Genomic DNA, 19,149 nt, shown 5'->3' with positions numbered 1-19,149 from the left:
TATCTTTACCTTTTTCTTCTTCTTCCTCTTCTTAAAGAATACCTTTCAGCATTTCATATAATACTGGGTTGGTGGTGATGAACTCCTTTAGCTTTTTCTTATCTGTGAAGCTCTTTATCTGACCTTCAATTCTGAATGATAGCTTTGCTGGGTAGAGTAATCTTGGTTGTAGGTTCTTGCTATTCATCACTTTGAATATTTCTTGCCACTCCCTTCTGGCCTGCATAGTTTCTGTTGAGAAATCAGCTGACAATCGTATGGGTGCTCCCTTGTAGGTAATTAACTATTTTTCTCTTGCTGCTTTTAATATTCTCTCTTTGTCTTTTGCTCTTGGCATTTTAATTATGATGTGTCTTGGTGTGGTCCTGTTTGGATTCCTTTTGTTTGGGGTTCTGTGCACTTCCTGGACTTGTAAGTCTATTTCTTTCACCAGGTGGGGGAAGTTTTCTGTCATTATTTCTTCAAATAGGTTTTCAGTATCTTGCTCTCTCTCTTCTTCTGGGACCCCCATAATTCTTATGTTGGTACGCTTGATGTTGTCCCAGAGGCTCCTTACACTATCTTTATATTTTTGGATTCTTTTTCCTTTTTGCTTTTCCAGTTGGTTGTTTTTCGCTTCTTTGTATTTCAAATCTTTGACTTGATTCTTGCGATCCTCTAGTCTGCTGTTGGATCTCTGTATATTATTTTTTATTTCAGTCAGTGTATGCTTAATTTCTAGTTGGTCCTTTTTCATATCCTCGAGGGTCTCACTAAATTTATCGGCCTTTTCTGGAAAATTCTTGAAAAACTTATAACCGTGGTTTTGAACTCTATATCCAGTTGTTTGCTTTCCTCCATTTCTTCCATTTGTGACCTGTTTCTTTGTCTCTGTATTTTGGCTGCTTCACTGAGTTGATAGAGTGGCTCTGTGTGCTAGGTGTCCTATAGGGCCCAGTGGCTCAGCCTCCCCAGTTACCTGAGGTGGACACTCTTGGTGCACCCCTTTGTGGGTTGTGTGCACAGTCTTATTGTAGTTAAGCCTTGATTGTTGTTGGTATCACTGGGAGGAATTGACCTCCAGGCCTATTGGCTATGAGGATCAGCTGTGTCTACAATGGGAGAACTTCTGTGCTGGAGACAGCCTTATGAGGCAAGACTTGCTTCAGTGGGGCTTTGGTGCTCACTGAGTCTGCCCCCTGTGTGTGTTCCTTATGGATCTGAGGAGTTGTAATCTGAATGGTTCTACTCTGACCCCTGGGTACACTGGCTCTTGGATCTCCAAGGAGGTGCTAATTTAGCCTCTGCCTGAGGCCACCCAGCAGGAGCTACGGAGAGATCTGCAGATTCCTCTTCTTTGTTTGGGTTTTGGAGGTGCCCAGCTGAGGTCTAGCTGTGAAGCAATGCAAGCTGCTGTGGGGCCTTGGGCCTTCTTTTGGATGTTCTAGGTCTCTCTGACTCAGCTGCAGTTTGTTAGGTAAGTTTAGATTTCAAAGGAACAGGCCATTCATATGCAAAAGCCTCTGCATACAACTTGGGTGGGGTGGAGTCTCAGGGAGGAGCAAACAGCAATGGCTTCCCGTCAGCCCTGCCCTAAGAGGCCCCCGGGTCTCAGTGTCCCTTGGTAATTGATGCAAGCACCTCTGAGAGAAAGCTGCCCTTGAGTTCCACCTGCTGCCAGACAGTCCAGTTTCTCCCCGTATGAATCTGGGTCCCAGTGTCTTGCCTGGAACTGGAGTTCAGAGCAGTCGGGAGCTGGTGTCTCCCTCCGGATTGAAAAAGCCAGCCACGTACTCAGTTGCCAGCCCTCTCTGTGCGCGCGCCTCCGTACCTCTGCACTTTACTTCCGCACCTCCTCTGAGTCTCAGTGTGCTTTTCTCTTTCCTTCTCATTGTAGAATTTCCAGTTATCCAGCCTTCCTGTGGTTCTGGATGATGTCCGTTTTGTCTTTTAGTTGTAGTTTTGAAGTGGTTGTGCGAGGCAGCAATTTCAGGTGTTTACCTATGCCGCCATCTTGGTTTCTCCTGTCACACATATTTTAACCCTTTGCACTCACTTGCTTTTTTCTCGATTCCTTTATTCTAATGCTAACCGTGTCGAGTCACACTCAACATCCGAGTGCAAAAGGTTAAAGAACTCAAGAGGAGAAGAATTTTCTAGATCTATCCAGATATTTAATATTTCTTTTGCTCTTTATTCATTCTTGATGTTCCAAGTTTCCTTTTGGTATCATTTTTCTTTTGTTCGAAAACTTCCTTTAGCAATTCTTTTGAGTGAGTCTGCTGGCAATGCATTACAGTTTTTCTCACCTGAGATGTTCTTTTTCTTTAAAATATATTTTTATTGATTTCAGAGGGGAAAAGAGAAGGAGAGAGAGGTAGAAATATCAATGATGGGAGAGAATCATTGATCAGCTGCCTTCTGCATGCCCTCTATTGGGAATGGAACCCGCAACCCCAGGCATGTGTCCTGGGAATTGAACTGTGACCTCCTGATTCATAGGTTGACACTCAACCACTGAGCCACACCGGCCAGGCTGAGATGTTCTCTTTAAATTTTTATTTATTTATTTATTTATTTATTTATTTATTTATAATCTTTATCGTTGAAAGTATTATATAGGTCCTCCTTTCCCCCCCAATAACCTCTTCCAGCCCCCCCCCCGCCCCCCCAGGCCCTCATCACCCCATTGTCTGTATCCATGGGTTATGCATCTATTCATACAAGTTCATTGGTTGATCTCTTCCCCCTCACTCTCCCCTGCCTTCCTTCTGAGGCTCAATAGTCTGTTCATGCTTCTGTGTCTCTGGATCTATTTTTGTTCATCAGTTCATTAACAAAAACAAAACCAGCTCTAGTCAGTTTAGCTCAGTGAATAGAGCATCAGCCCCTGGACTGAAGGGGTCCTGGGTTTGATTCTGGTCAAGGGTGTGTACCTCAGTTGCAGGCTTGATCCCCAGTCCTGGTCAGGGTGTGTGAGGGAGGCAGCCAATTGATGTGTCTCTCTCACATAGATGTTTTTCTCTCTCTGTCTCTCCCCTTCCCTTCTACTCTCTCTAAAAATCAATGGAAAAAATATCCTAAGGTGAGGATTAAAAAAACAAATGATCATTTCTGAATATTTTCACTGGACATATAATTCTTTCTTGACGTTTCTTTTCTTTTCAGCACTACCAATTAGAAGAGCTGATAGACAGGCTCAAAGGGCAGGGTAGGCTCAAAGCACTGACCAGCCAAATGATATTGTGCCAGCTAATAGGCAGAATTGCTTAGCATTGCCAGTGCCTGCTTTTTTAAAAAAAAAACTTCTTCCAAAAAATTACTCCATTGACCAAGATCCAGGGGTTGCAAGTGCAGTCTAAGGAGTCTTGGCTTCCACACCACAGGCAAGGGGAAAGCATCTGACTGGGAATAACTTAACTGACCTGGATATATGTGAGCCATCGGAGACGAGTGATTATAATGATGGGCTTTGGAATAACACACACTTAGCTTTGAATCCTGGATTTACGACTTATTGTGGAACAGGGTAAGTGCTACTTCTCAGAGCCCTGGTTTCCTTATCTGTTAAAAATAGGATAATAATGTTTACTTACTTCCTCCCTCTCTTGGTGATTGTGGAGACCAGGTTATGTAATCTGAAGAACAAAATGTACTCAGCGAATGTTAGCTTTTTATTCTTAGATTGTGTTGTGGGTGTCAACAGTCACTGTTCAGTTTGGTCCTTCTAAAAGGGCGCAAGCAGAGGCAAAACCATGGGCATGACCTTTCTTGCATGAGCAAAGGAGTCATCACATTTCCCATGCTGAAATTATATCAGTCCCTTAAGTCAAATGTTATCAGAGCTAACAATGATTTAATTTAAAAATATTTTTATCTTTATTATTGAACGTGTTACAGATGCCCCCGCCCCCTGCCGCATTGATCCCTTCCAGCCTCCTCCCATCATCTCCCCAGGCCTTTCCCACACTATTGTCTGTCCATGGGCTATGCATATATGCATATAAATTCATTGGTTAATCTCTTCCAGCCTTTCTCTGAAATATATCAGCCTGTTGCATGTTTCAATGTCTCTGGATCTTTTTTGTTCATCAGTTTATTGTGTTCATTAGATTCCACATATAAATGAGATCATGTGATACTTGTCTTTCTCTGACTGGCTTATTTCACTTAGCATACTACTCTCCAGGTCCCTCCATGCTGTCTCAAAGGGTAAGAGATCCTTCGTTTTTAAAGCTTCGTAGTATTGCATTGTGTAAATGTACCACAGGTTTTTAATCCATTTATCTACTTAGCTATTGTACATAACGCTGCTATGAACATAGGGGTGCATATACTAGTATTCTTTCTTATTGGTGTTTCTGGCTTCTTGGGATATACTCCTAGAAGTGGGATCACTGGGTCAAATAGCAGTTCAGTTTTTTAAAAGCTGCCATGAAATTTAGAACAACTTCTAAAGGAGAGTCTCTTTCTTGAAAACAAAAAATTCATATAAGGAAATGCTAATATTTCAAGACAATTATTGGAAGGATCTTAATTGGCATGTGTAAGTGCTATAGTTCAATTTGAATTCAAATAGGCATTCTTTATTTTTTATCCTCTACGGAGGGTATGTTTATTGATTTTAGAGAGAGAGGAAGGGAGAGAAAAACAGAGAGAGAGAGAGAGAGAGAGAGAGAGAGAGAGAGAGAGAGAGAGAGAAACAACAGTTTAGCCACCCCCCACTTGATCCCCTGGGGGACTGAACCTGCCACCTTCTGGTGTATGGGTCCATGCTCCAACCAACTGAGCCACCGGGCCAGGGCTAAATAGGCATTCTTAATATTTCCTTTTAAGTGGGCTTTATTTCTCTCTTATAAAACTAAAAATTGATTTATCTTTTTTAGCAAAATGGGTGCCTACTAGGGTTCATGGTTAAGAGATGTGGTACAGCTGTTCCTTTATGGCTTCCACTCAGTGTGGAAGCAGCCTTACCAGAGCAAGGCAGAAGCGAACAATAGGAATCATTAAAAAAAAAAATGCTTCTGCAAAGGATTGATCAGTGGTTTAACAAAGATTGACATCAGCATGACATTCTCTCTGTAATTGCACAAGGCTGCACAGAAAAATCTACCCTATTTACAAATAGTCAATCTTCCATCTCATTTCTACTTGGTACTCTCTTAAAGTGCACTGCAGGAATGAGATTTCTTTGCCTTTCCTCCCTCTATACTGGGGTGGGAGAGTTCCCTGAAAAAGTTCCCCAGTAATGGAATCTTGTGAGATAGAATTCTCATCTGGAATTTATTACCAAAGTAACTCTCCAACAGGTGTTTGGCACATGTTCCCAGTTTCCTGAGAAGGGGATTCACAGCACGGAGCTTGGAATTTATTGAGGTCTCTTATTCAAGTCTTTTTCTAGGTCTGCTAATAGTCTGTGGCAGGAAATACTAGGGACTCATCCAAATCCACATTCTTCTCTTCATTCTGGGTACACAGCTGGACCACATTTCCCTGCCTCCCTTGTGGCTAGGTATGGTCATGTGCTTGAGTTTTATCTGAAACTGATATGTCCTCCTTTCAGGTTTGGTCCATGTAAACCTCCCATAATTTTTTTTTTTTCTTTTCTCATTCTGGCTGGTTAGAAGGAGGTGACGCCAAGGGCAACCTCAGAACCCAGGTGTTGAAGATGGCAGTGGCTCCCTGAATGGCTGCTCTGCCAACCTGTTCACTTGCTCAGTACTGTTCTGTAAGCAATAAATAAACTTATATTAAGTTTGAGCCATTATACATTTATTTGATATGGCAGTTAACTTATCCTCACTATAACTTACTTTTTTCCTACACTTTCAGTCACAGTATACATCAGGGCTATGAGTTCTGACACAGGACCAGTACTCCTTGCAGCTTCTGTCATAACTTTAATCCTCATACATCCTCTTCTCTGGGAATCTGTGGTCCAGATTATTGTGCAATGATGCTAAAGTAGTTCTTTCTCTTTTTGAAAATAGTTAGTTTTTATTCAGTCACTCATTCATTTCACCATCTTGTGAATAAATCATTTATTCATTTGATTATCTGTTCTCAAAAATTGCCCCGGCCAGCGGGGTCTTCTAACGGGGGTACCGAGGCGATGCACCTAAGAGAATGAGACAGACAAGGGACGCAAAGAATGGAGACAAGACAAACGGGTTTCTCGAAATTTTATTCTTACAGTGTTCCTTATATGTGGTTTCTAGAAGGGGAGATGCCTAGGAGGGGTGGGGGCTGAACGGGTCATGTGGACTTAGATAATCGGCTAAAGTCGTAAAGGGTGCTGACTATAGATAAAGGGTGTGGCGGTTGAAGGGCGGCTACAGAATGCTTTGTCCTCAGGAATGCTTTGTCCTCAGGCAAGAGGAAGTGGGCCTAGATTCCGTGAGTTTCTGTTTCAGTAACTTACTGAAGTAAGGTCAGAGTTAATCCTTTGACCAACTCTTGGCTCCTGACAAAAAATGTTCCAGACATTTATAAGATGAATAAATACAACAAAATTTCCTATGAGAACCAGGAGTGAAAAAAGAATGGAAAACAGGGCAGAATCAACAAATGGAGCCAGAAATGTTAGCCAATACACATAGGAGCTCATCTCATTAGCTCCTGCCTTCTCTAACATCTTCCTCCTGAAGCTGCTCCTGATTGCGTCCCCATATCTCCTTTTTCACAAGCCCTAATTTCTAGTGAGACCATTTCTTTAAACATTTCCTGATGGCCCCATCTCCTCCTATGGGATCCTTGGTAGCTTCTCATTCCCTTAAACTTCATCTGGGCAGTTGCACAGTAATGAGGGAAGCATTAACTGGGAAAGTCATTGTTCTTATCATGAGGCTGACTATTTTTTCATATATTGTAGTTACTTTTTTCCTGTTTCTTCTTTTGTGAATTTTTATTCTAATCTGTTACTGATCTTTCTATTGAATTTCTTTTTTTATTGACATATAGGTGTTCTTTACCTTTGAACAATATTAATCACATTTTAAATTTTATGTTACAGATATTTCCCCCAATTTGCCTTTTGTCTTTTGAAAAATATGTATGCAAGTTATATAATTTTTTGAATTTGTTCCTTTTTTTTTTTCTTTAAACCTTTTATTTTGAGCAGTTTTAGGCTGGCAGCAAAATTGAGGGGGAGGTACAGAGGTTTCTCATAAACTCCCTGCCCTCAGACATACATAGCCTTCCTCCTTATCAAAGTGGCACATTTGTTACAACTGATAAACATACACTGACACATTATTATAACCCAACGTTCATAGTTTACATTAGGGTTCACTCTTCGAGTTGTACGTTCCATGGGTTTGGACAAATGTTTAATGCAATGTATCCACCATTATAATATCAGACTGAGTAATTTCACTGCCCTAAAAATCCTCTGTGCCCCACCTATTCATCCTTCCCTCTGCCCAACCCCTGCCAACCACTGATCTTTTCACTCTCTCCATAGTTTTGCCTTTTCCAGAATGTCATATAGTTGGAATCATATAGTGCATAGCCTTTTCAGATTGGCTTCTTTAACTTAGTAATATGCATTTAATTTTCCTCCATTTCTTTTCATGGCTTGATAGTAGCTTATTTCTTTCAGTGCTAAATAATGTTACATTGTCTGGTGAACCACAGTTTATCCTTTCACCTACTGAAGGACATCTTGGTTGCTTCCAACTTTTGGCAATTATAAACAAACTGCCGTAAATATCTTGTGAAGGTTTTCGTGTGGACATAAGTTTTCACATTCTTTGTGTAGATACCCAGAAGAATATTGCTGGATCATATGATAAAAGTATGTTTAGTTTTGTAAGAAACCACCAAACTGTCTTCCAAAATGGCTGTACCATTTTGCATTCCCACTAGCAATGAAAGAAAGTTCCTATTGCTCCACAAACTCACCAGCATTTGGTGTTGTCACTGTTCTGGATTTTGGCCATTTTAATAACTATGTAGTAGTAGTATCTCATTTTTTTAAAAAATATTTTTATTGATTTTCAGAGAGGAAGGGATAGAAAGAGAGAGATAGAAACATCAATGATGAGAGAGAATCATTGATCGGCTGCCTCCTGCATGCCTCCCACTGGGGATCGAGCCTGCAACCTGGGCATGTGCCCTTGACCAGAACTGGACCCAGGACCCTTCAGTCCGCAGGCCGATGCTTTATCCACTGAGCCAAAGCAGCTAGGGCCTCACTGTTGTTTTAACTTGCATTTCCCTAATAATATATGATGTGGAGCATTTTTTATATGTTTATTTTTCATGTATATCTTCTTTGTGAGGTATCTGTTAAGGACTTTGGCCTGTTTATTAATTGGGTTGTTTGTTTTCTTATTGTTGAGTTTTATTTTACATATTTTGGTTAACAGTTCTTTATCAGATGCATCTTTTGCAAATATATTCTTTTTTTTAAAATCATCACCCGAGGATATGTTTTATTGATTTTTAGAGAGAGAGGAAGGGAGAGAGAGAAAGAGAGAAACATTGATGTGATGTGAACAACATCAAGCGGTTGCGTATGGTACGCTCCCTGACTGTGTATGGAACTCACCACCTATGTATGCACTCTGTCCAGAATTGAACCGCACACAGCCTTTTGGTGTACAGGATGCTCTAATCAACTGAGCCACCCGGCCAGGGCAAGTTTGCCAATCTTTTATTTTTTCATTTTTGGCTTGAGAAAATCTTCCTCACCACAGCTTACAAATATATCCTCCTAGTTTTCTTCTGCATAGAAACGTATAGATGAGGCAGAAACAGGTTAGCTGCTTAGCAAACTCTTTTCCTTTTTCTCCTGAGTACATAGCCAGACTTCATATCCCAACCTTCCTGGCAGTTGGGTGTGGCCATGCTATTGAGTTCTGGTTAAGGGAATGTAGACAGAGTCGAACTGCCATCTTCTGGGACTTGTCTGTCTCATCTTTTATGCTCTTTTCTCTTTTGGGTTGGCTGTAGTGGATACTCCAGGGAGAAATGGGGAGCTATGTATTGAAGATGGTGGAATAATAATTTGGAAGGCGCTTGGATCTGAATCACTCCTTGGAGAAGAGCTACTCAATCAGAAACAATTGTTTTGACTTTTACATGAGTTTTAAGCCACTGAGATTTGGGGACTTATCTGTTCCAGCCACTAATTACCTTAAATAATATATATTTACATACATATCTAATATTTACATCTTTAATATGATTGCTAAAATAACTTACTTTTGTGGTTGGTATGTGAGAAGGATCTAACTGAAATTTCTTGCCCCCAAATGGATAGCCAGCCAATTTTGAGGAATCATTTGTCTTTTCTCTACCTTTATAACATGCTACTCTTATTATATATTTGACTGTACTATATACAATCACCAATTTTTGGCCATTTTGACCTCTAAAGATAACAGTTTCAGTAGATTTAATATTAAATTCCTCTTACATATATTAGAATGTTTATAGACTTTCTATCTTTGCCCACCAATCTATGTTTCTTTACCAGTAGCTTACTGTTTTAATTACTGTAGTTTTATAGTATATTTCATATCAGGCAGGGCAAGATGAACTTTAAAATCAGTCAGTCAGCCCTAACCAGTTTGGCTCAGTGGATAGAGTGTCAGCCTGCGGACTCAAGGGTCCCAGGTTCCATTCAGGTCAAGCGCATGTACCTTGGTTGCGGGCATATCCCCAGTAGGGGGCATGCAGGAGGCAGCTGATAGATGTTTCTCTCTCATCCATGTTTCTGACTCTCTCTCCCTCTCCCTTCCTCTCTGTAAAAAATCAATAATAAAAAAAAAATCAGTCAGTCAAATTCTATAAAAAATCCTGTCGGGATTTTGAGTGGATTATATTTTGCATTATATTTATAATGTATAGATTAATTTTTAGAGAATCAACATTTCTATAAAATGAAGTTTTCTCAATTGGGAGTGTGAACATAAACAAGTAATATGAAACTTGTCCACAAATAATTAAAAATGTGTAAGTCTCAGCTCTAAGGAAGGGGTTTAATGGCCACTGCTCAGATCATTCTAAACTATGGGTATGATGGGTAATTTACCCACTGGGGCATTTTTAACTTAGGCTGTACCTGCTCTCCATGGTTTCTGTAAGGGAAAAAGGGATGCTGTTATTTACTAATTAATTAATTTTCTGCATCTCTCCACTAGGATGTAAGTACTGTAGAATTAAGACTTTGCTTCCTGTACTCTTCAGTTTTTCCAGTGCTTAGAACAGAGCCTGACCCATCACAGACCCTTAATGTTTGTCAAAAGAAAGAATGAATATGAGGACTCAAGTCCTTAATGAGGATGGTGGTTTGCATCTGCACATAATACATAAGATGTATATCACAGCATAAGAGTGCAATTTCTTCTGGCTCTTATGGGTACCCACAGCTGCATCTATTGAGTCATGCTGAATAGTTATAGAGAAATGGTGTATAAAATGGCAGTGACAAGTAAAGCATTCATAGGCATGATCTTAGCATAAATACTGCAATGAATGAACTAGGTTACTCATCTCAGCATTGTTTGCAGGAGAGAAAGATAGGGAAATGGTTAAAAAAAACTATGGCATATTCATACAATGGAATACAAACAAAAGAAGAATTGATAAACTGCATTGTTAAGTTAAAAAAAGCAGAATAGGCTATATGATATGCAACATTTTGTGGAAAAATAAGGGAAAGAAATAAAAGTACATATTCATGTTTGCTTCTAGATTCATAAAGAATCCCTAAAATGGTTAAAAAAAATTAACAAAAGTGATTACCTGTTGGAGTAGTGATGGAAACTGGGGTGAGTGTGACACTTTTCACTGTATACTTTTATATATTATTTGATTCTGGAACTATGTGGATATATTGCCATTTAAAATTTAAATAAAATATACAAATTATGAGAATAAAAATCATATTTCATCTAAGAAATAGTCTCTATCCATTAGTTGGTACAATAAAGAAATGCAAATTAGTTCAGATTAGTACACAGGGGAATTGGTGTCTTTGAAAAAGCTGTGAAGTGTTTGTAGAAATAACATGTAAGGCAGTGGCAGCAGCCCAGGGGAATCAGACACATTCCCTAGTTGGTTTCATCTCATTCAGAGCGCTTTTCTCACCCAGGCAGTTAGGATTAAAGTGCTTTTGTTCTTTTCAGTGAAATTTCTGTTTTGATGCAAAGTGTTTCAGCCTTGTCCTCTCAGTTCAAGATAGATCAATTAAATAGCCTATATAATAAAACCCTAATATGCAAATTGACCCAGTGGCAGAACGACTGGTCGCTGGGGGCAGATGCGCACTGACCAGTCGGGAGCAGCTCCTGCGTTGAGCATCTGCCCCCTCTCTCCCAGAGGGAGTCGACTGGCAGCGGTGATTGGGGGATGGGGTCAGCCAGCGGGCAGCACCAGGCTGTCAGCCAAGGCGGGTGCCAGCCGGGCCTCCCCCCCCCCCCCCCCCCGATTGCCCCACCTACCAGTTGCCCTGCAGATAGCCCTGATCACTGGCCAGGCCTAGGGACACTACCCTATATATTGGGAACATCTCTTAGATTTAAAAATTAAAACCTGGCAAGGCTACTCTACCACTGAAAAAACAGGATGACGCAGCGATGACATACATGGACTCTGGCTTGCACATTTTGTAGTCAGCCCTGATTCTGACACTTATAACTGTGTGACAAAGCCAATTACTTAACTTCTCTCTGCTTCAGTTTTTCCACCCATAAGATGGGGAAGATGGTACTACTGCCTCAAAAGGACCATGTTATGTATTACTTTGTATAATCAGGGCAAAAAAAATGTAGCTGCCCATACAACGGCAACATGCCTTTCACCTGTATGAAAAGTATGGTCACTGGTGCATGCAGCATCCTGGATTGCAAGAGGGATGTCCGAGTGCAGGTTTAGGCCCGACATCCCCTGAGGGGTCCCAGATTGCGAGAGGATGCAGGCTGGGCTGAGAGACCTCCCTCCCTGTGCACAAATTTCATGCACTGGGCCTCTAGTTTTTTAATAATTTCAAGGCATATTGGTTCCAGATAAGTGACTTACCCACAGATCACTTATTCACTAAAATAATTAAATTTGTAAATGAATGTATAGAATTGCAAATATTGAACATTCTCAGCTGCCAGGGCCTGGTTCATTCACCTTCCTCATTAATATTAACAATCCTTTCTTATGTGATTGTAAGAGTCATTGTCTTTTAAATTTATATTGTGAACAGAATTGAGAAGGCTTTATTTATGTTACATTAAAAAAACATTATCTTAAAAAATGTACCATTATCAGAACATATTGTTGATTAGGAACTGTATCAAGAGAAGTTACATAAATTCAGCCATGATCTTCTAGGGATTTACAATGAAAGTTTTATTTCAAACTTGAAGTTACATAAGGTAGATTCAATAATAATTGTACCCACAATTATGAAAGTTCTCTGTGAAGTGCAGCATGCAAATATGTGGTGTTATATTTTGGGACATGCGTTGTCATATAAAAACAATATGGAGGTTGAAGTGACATAAAGGATGAATGGGCAATTCAGGTGGGGGAAGATGGATGAAAGTGCTTCTAATAAACATAATCAGCTTTCAGCTAGGTAAAAAGGCCCCACAAATGTTCAGATTATTAACTGAAAGTCATCAACCCCTTAGTAATCATGCATCTAATGAAAGTGAGTGCTAATGGCTCAAGGAACTAGGAGTCAAATTATGAAGTTTTATTGAAATGTTTTCTTCACCTGTCTTCAATTATTTAGATCCAATCTAATTTTCCTTCAAAATTAAAGTCTGGGGCTGAAGCTAATTTATGCGACAGGACATTTAAAAATAGATGTCCTCTCTACCTGTATGTAAATCACTGAGACAGAGTACGGTATGTTTCCACAGTGCTGTTGTTGAAACACATTTTTCTAAACTCATTAAAATAAGGTGCAATGGAAAGAGCATAATGGAAGCTTTGTCCCTGAACATTGAAATTTAGAGGGCCTCCAAATTACGTTTTCCTCGCTCATATCTCACCTGTTACCACCTATTTCTTTTCTTTTCTTTCTTTTCTTTTCTTTTCTTTCCTTTTTTTTTTTTTTACCTATTTCTTTTTTAAATTTATTTTTATTGATTTCAGAGAGGAAGGGAGAGGGAGAGAGAGATAGAAACATCAATGATGAGAGAGTATCATTGATCGGCTGCCTCCTGCACACCCCCTACTGGGGATTGAGCCCGCAACTGGAGCATGTGCTATTGACCGGAATCAAACCTGGGACCTTCCAGTCCACAGTCAAATGCTCTATCCACTGAGCCAAACCAGTTAGGGCCTACCACCTATTTCTTTAGTAGCTGTGTCAAGCGCCCTTCACTTTTACCCAAACCCCTTGACAGACATAAAGCCAAGAATCTAGGTCAAAGTCTAAGAGAATGAAGCATTCATGGTCTGGAGTAACAGTATGTATTTAGCTTCTTGGAAAATTATTGCAGAACTGTCCCTAAACCTGGAGTCTCAGGGGCCATTCAAGAAATAGCCCCTTTCTGGGATCTGGGTATCTGGGACTTATTTTATTTTGATGTGTGGCCCCTGGATATTATTCATCATTGTTCAGGAGCCAGGTACCTGTAAAAGGATGCATGGCGAATGGCTGGCTGCCTTACCTGGTTGGGGTACCTGGGACTTACAGCCAGCCTCAGGCCTGAACACTGTTTAGCCTTCTCGCCCTCTTCATCTTCTATTGTTTCTTTTCTCTCTGGCTCTGATCTTCTTTCCCAATCTGTCTTTATTTTCCTATACAAAATTTACCTCTCCTTTAAGGCCCCATTTGTATATGATCTTACTGTGAGAAAAAACTCCCACATTTTAAAAAATATATATTTTATTGATTTTTTACAGATAGGAAGGGAGAGGGAGAGGGATAGAGAGTTAGAAACATCGATGAGAGAGAAACATTGATCAGCTGCCTCCTGCACACCTCCTACTGGGGATGTGCCCGCAACCAAGGTACATGCCCTTGACTGGAATCAAACCCAGGACCTTTCAGTCCGCAGGCCAACGCTCTATCCACTGAGCCAAACCGGTTAGGGCAAAAACTCCCACATTTTGATAGAACCAGCACTAATGAATGAATAACTTATCAGTGGGAATGACTCAGGGTAGAGTAGTTATGAGTATAGCAGGTGGAGGGACTCTTTCCTCAAGGGGTAGGTATTGTCCCATTTGAATGGACAATATACACATTTTAATTCCTGAATGTATGCACTGCTACAGCATGAAGTTATTTCTTAATCCTATATAATAAAAGCCTAATATGCAAATCGACCGAACGGTGGAATGGCCAGTGGAACGACCAGTTCCTATGACGTGCACTGACCACCAGTTGCTATGACGTGCTCAATGCAGGATCAACCCCCAGCCTGCAGGCCCCAGGCCAGCCAAGGCGGGTGCCAGTGGGTGCCCTCCCCTGACCCCAATCGCCCTGCCGGTTCCCCCACAGATTGGCCCTCATCTCTGGCCAGGCCTAGGAACCATACCCATGCACAAATTTTGTGCATCGGGCCTCTAGTTATCTCATAAGAGGCATTGACCAAATGAATAATTCAAAAATATTTGGCACTGAAATACATGATACATCTCCCCACCCCCGAAACTATTTGACTAATTACATTTGGCTTGAACTTGTATTAAAATAACTATTTCTCTAGAGTACACACCAAACTGCTTCCAAGGAGAGGCAATCTAGAAATAGTTGGGACATGGGCAAGAGCCAAAGAGAAATGAAAAATGCTCACAATCAGAAGATTCAACATTTTAGTCAATTATTCATTTATATCTTGCTATATTCCAGACACGATTTTGAGGGGGAACAGTAGCTGCGGCTCACACTGGGAACATTGTGCCTTTCGAGGCCCACATGTAAGATTCCAGCTCTGTCCAGTGTAGCATTATGCTGTCTGATGATAACAACAACCGTAATCATTCCTGGATGGCCCAGAGTGTCAATACTCTGCTGAATACTTAACATGGCTTATCTCATTTTATCCTCACATTACTTGTTGTCCTCATTTTACAGATGAGGCTCAGAGAGATTAATTACCTTGCCTAACATTATACAGCTAGTACAAGGCAGAGGGTCATTTGGAACCCAGTTTGTGTGGCTCTGATTGATACCTGTGTTCCTACTACCTTCGCCTTGCTGCCCCTGCTTTTGTTGAAGATAAGCTATGCAGCTACGGCTGAAGCACTGTCTACACTGAACGTGAGGAACCAGACTTGGTGTATGTCAAAGTATGCCATCTGAGAAAGGGGTTGGATTCATTTACCAGGACAGTTTTGAGAAAACTGGTGGAACCGAAACTTTTGATGATTGCCCAGACACACTGGTTCCAGACAACTGTAAAGTCTTGAGATACCTTTATATGTCTACATGGTCTTGGCTTGACCAAAGGACCTGGCTGTAGAACACCTTACCCAGCACTGCACCTTCCTGTTTGCCTTGTATTATCCCCTGCCAAGTGATCTCCCTCAAGCCCAAGCCTTCATTCAGCCAGGAGCTGTGCGATGGGAAGTACCAGTCGATGGGCCTTACAACCCATTGCACTGAGTAGGCTCAGCTGTCCAGGGGTGAGCCATCTTGTCATTATCCTCTCGGTTCAACATCCTGCACTTAGCTGCTACTAAGCCTCCCCAGTTACAGCTACCGAGAACTCAATGGTGTGTGGCCCCATCTGTGACTGTTGGTGCAATCTCAACCCAAGTGTACCCTCTCAGAAGAAAGTTCCTCAGTGTGAGCTCTTTACCTACACCTCTTTCTCTACCCTGCTGCCTGCCATCCTCCGCCCTCCTGTATTTTAATAGGTCAAAGTCAAAGATCAATAAATATTAAGTTTTAGCTCTTAGCAATTAATGTAAATGCTTCCTACAGTGGTAAAGCTTTTGGTAGTTACTCAAAACCGTTAGAATCAATTATATGCAGTTTTGTGTTTTAATGAGAGAAAAAATCAAATCTAGCATGAATCTTCCTAAGCACACGCTCTCCCACCTTGTGGAAATTACTTTGCAGAAACAGAGCACAATATCTAAGTCATGTCAGTGCAAATCAAAGTAAGGACTTACTGCTTGCGTTATTTTAAAATTGTTTTCAGCCTGAGACTGGCACACCTAATTGCTTTTTAAATATGCTTGTTAAAGCATCAAGCGTGTTGTTGACGGTATTCAAGCATCTTTGGGTGGGCTGCTGCTGTCATTAAGAAGCAAGGTTGGCATTTTCCTCTCTAACCTCGAACTTGATGGTTTTAATATCTAGGCTATTAAATTTACAGCAGGAAGAACTCTGGCGGATAATTTTTTTTTTTTTTTTACCAAAGCAATTTAAGTAAACAACAAAAAATAAAGAAAAGGGTAAAGCATTTAGCTTTCAGATAACACATGCTCCGAGGACTGTCCTCTGTTTTAGTGGCATTGCACAGATTTGTTTGAAGCTGAAGATGCTATATTTAAGGTTGACTTTTAAGGAATCAGCTTCTGAATTCAACCCTGAAGCAAATGCTTTGACTTCAAGTGTAGTGTTGATGAATTACTGAACAGATTTCAATCAGAAGTAAAAAATCCTAAATTTTCTTTTATTATTTCTTTGTTGGAGGTCAAGAGTAACCCCTTGGGGGAAAAACAGAAAAAAATAAAATTCACTTAGTTTGTTTCATTGAAATATATTACTTTGGTCTTCTCCCCACCATCAAAGTTCATCCTTTATTCAGCAAATACCAGCGGGCCATCTACTGCATTTGAGGTACTCTTCTCTGCACTAGGAAGTGTAGTGACCATCCCCCAGAAAGACACATCACTGGACCAGTATGATGATGACTTACCTGGGGAAACTCTGGCTAAAACGAAAATGTCTTAGGAGACTTATAAAAAGTAAAGGCACAGAATTTCTTCTTCTTCTTTGATATGCATTTCAACCTGTATTCTATTTGAAAATGCTTTCTCATTTCTCTTTGGTGAAATATAAGACAAAGGAGCCCAGGCTGTTTTTGGAGAACCTGCCTGCTTTTTGTTGTGGAAAGCAAGTCTTACATGGAGTAAAAGCACTATTCAAGGCTGGGACTATTGGTGACAAACACAGTGCGAGAGGAGATACGCAATTTTCCCCCTCTGGTTCAACGTGCGTTTATCAGAGCATTTATCAAATAATTTGGTCTTCCAATACATTATCAGGAATTAGCGAGTTTGGTTATGGACTTAATTATGCTTTTGCAAAAAATGTTTTTAGTCCACTTTCAAAAATTTTGAAGTGGACCTTTATTATAGTTACCAAATTGTATGAAAGTGCATTGCCCTCATCACATAAGGGTCACAGGTGGAATGTAGCAGGGCTGAAATGAAGGGTAATGGAGAAATCCAGTACTTGTGTTTGCTACTTAAATGTCAGGGCTGGGTAAATGGATTTCTCTACTTCCTAGGACTCGGCTCTTACTACATTAGTCTGACAGCAATTAGAGAGAAGAGGTTGCTCTGCAAATTGGCTTGGCGAATCACACAGTTCATCTTTTTTTATTGCGCAAACCAGAAAAAACGGCTTCTAATCAACCCACTTCGACTTTTAGTCAAAAAATTATTTACCATCCCATCAGCTGAAAGCACCTATGAAATGTCCTATTTGAATTAATTGAAGGGGAGAGATATTTGTACCAATAAGCTAATCATGATTGTGGGGGCACAGTCTTACTATGGAAACAATAAAGAGATGGCATTCTTATTGAGATGTCCTTGCCAAATTGATTCATGCTTTTAGGAGAATTAATCTACATTTCAAATATAACTGGACTCTTATCAACTAAATCAGAAATGTACCACTTCATGACTGTCATGCTCAAAAGAGAGAGGTTTTCCTCTCAAATAGAACAGGATTGATTTTGAACTTTTTGTAATCTTTGCATTTGATTCACATGATTGGTCAGTCCATTTGCTTTGTAACTGCTCTAGGATGTAACATTTGGGGGTGTTAGGTAAAAGTTTATTATTAGTACTTTTTTAAAAAAGCATACATTAACAGAGAACCGATGTGAAGTTACAGGGAAATTTTGCTAATTTCCCCTTTGCTCATTAGCACACTCAATGATTTAAAAAAAGTGAATGAATGAATGACACTTCTAAGTGAAGTGTAATAATGAATTTAAGGTAGTGCAAGCGATAGGAGTAGGCACCTTTAAGCTGTGCCTTAACCCAGCTACCTTCATTGGGAAAACACTGAGATTCAGGCGGCCTGTGCTGGGAACTGGGGGGTGGTAGGCTGAAAATCTTGGCCTATTTGAGGAGAAACTTCACTTTGGTGTCTCAAAAGACAAAAATGTCTTATGCAATATGAGTCCAAATTTCTGAACAACAATATCTTAGCAGAGAAGAATAAAAAGTCTCTTGAAACCAAATTTTTTTTATAAGTTCTAATTCTTCTCATTAACTAAACTGAAATCATAAAATTAAAAAATTTTTTAACAAGGGTCGGTTCTTTAAAAAGAAAACTCCCGCCGAAACCGGTTTGGCTCAGTGGATAGAGCGTCGGCCTGCGGACTCAAGGGTCCCGGGTTCGATTCCGGTCAAGGGCATGTACCTTGGTTGCGGGCACATCCCCAGTGGGGGGTAAGAGGCAGCTGATCGATGTTTCTCTCATCGATGTTTCTAACTCTCTATCCCTCTCTCTTCCTCTCTGTAAAAAATCAGTGAAATATATTAAAAAAAAAAAAAAAAGAAAACTCCCCTCTTTCAGATGAATATGACACAATGGAGGATTAGGGGATATCTGCAGATAATGTCACGTCTTATTTGGGGTAGTGTTTTCAATCCTAGGCTTCCATTTCAAAAGAAGCCCTTTAACCTTTCAAAAAATAAATAGGACTCCATCGGGGAGGCGTCCCCTCTTGTGTTCCCCCCTGATTTCCCCTCCTGCCTCCAAACAGCTGGTTTATGCCTGCAGAGAGAGAAGAGGGGGCAGCTGGCTTTTGCTTTGATTTGAGCTCCATTGCCCTCACTCAGTTCGCTTCTCATTACCAGGGCCGCATATGTTGTTAATACGCAAATAAAGCTTGCTACCCCTTGCAAGCTAAAAGGGTTTAGCTGAAGTAGACATTGTGCGCTGGGTACATATGGGACTGCCTGAACGACAGCATCCTATTGCTTTAGTCCTCCATTCCTACCCGGGCGGGGCCTCAT

The sequence above is a fragment of the Cnephaeus nilssonii genome (assembly GCF_951640355.1).
Source record: "Cnephaeus nilssonii genome assembly, chromosome: 14".
In the NCBI taxonomy this organism is placed as follows: Eukaryota; Metazoa; Chordata; class Mammalia; order Chiroptera; family Vespertilionidae; genus Cnephaeus; species Cnephaeus nilssonii.
The sequence above is the reverse complement of the archived record's forward strand: the minus strand, read 5'-3'. Positions refer to the sequence as shown.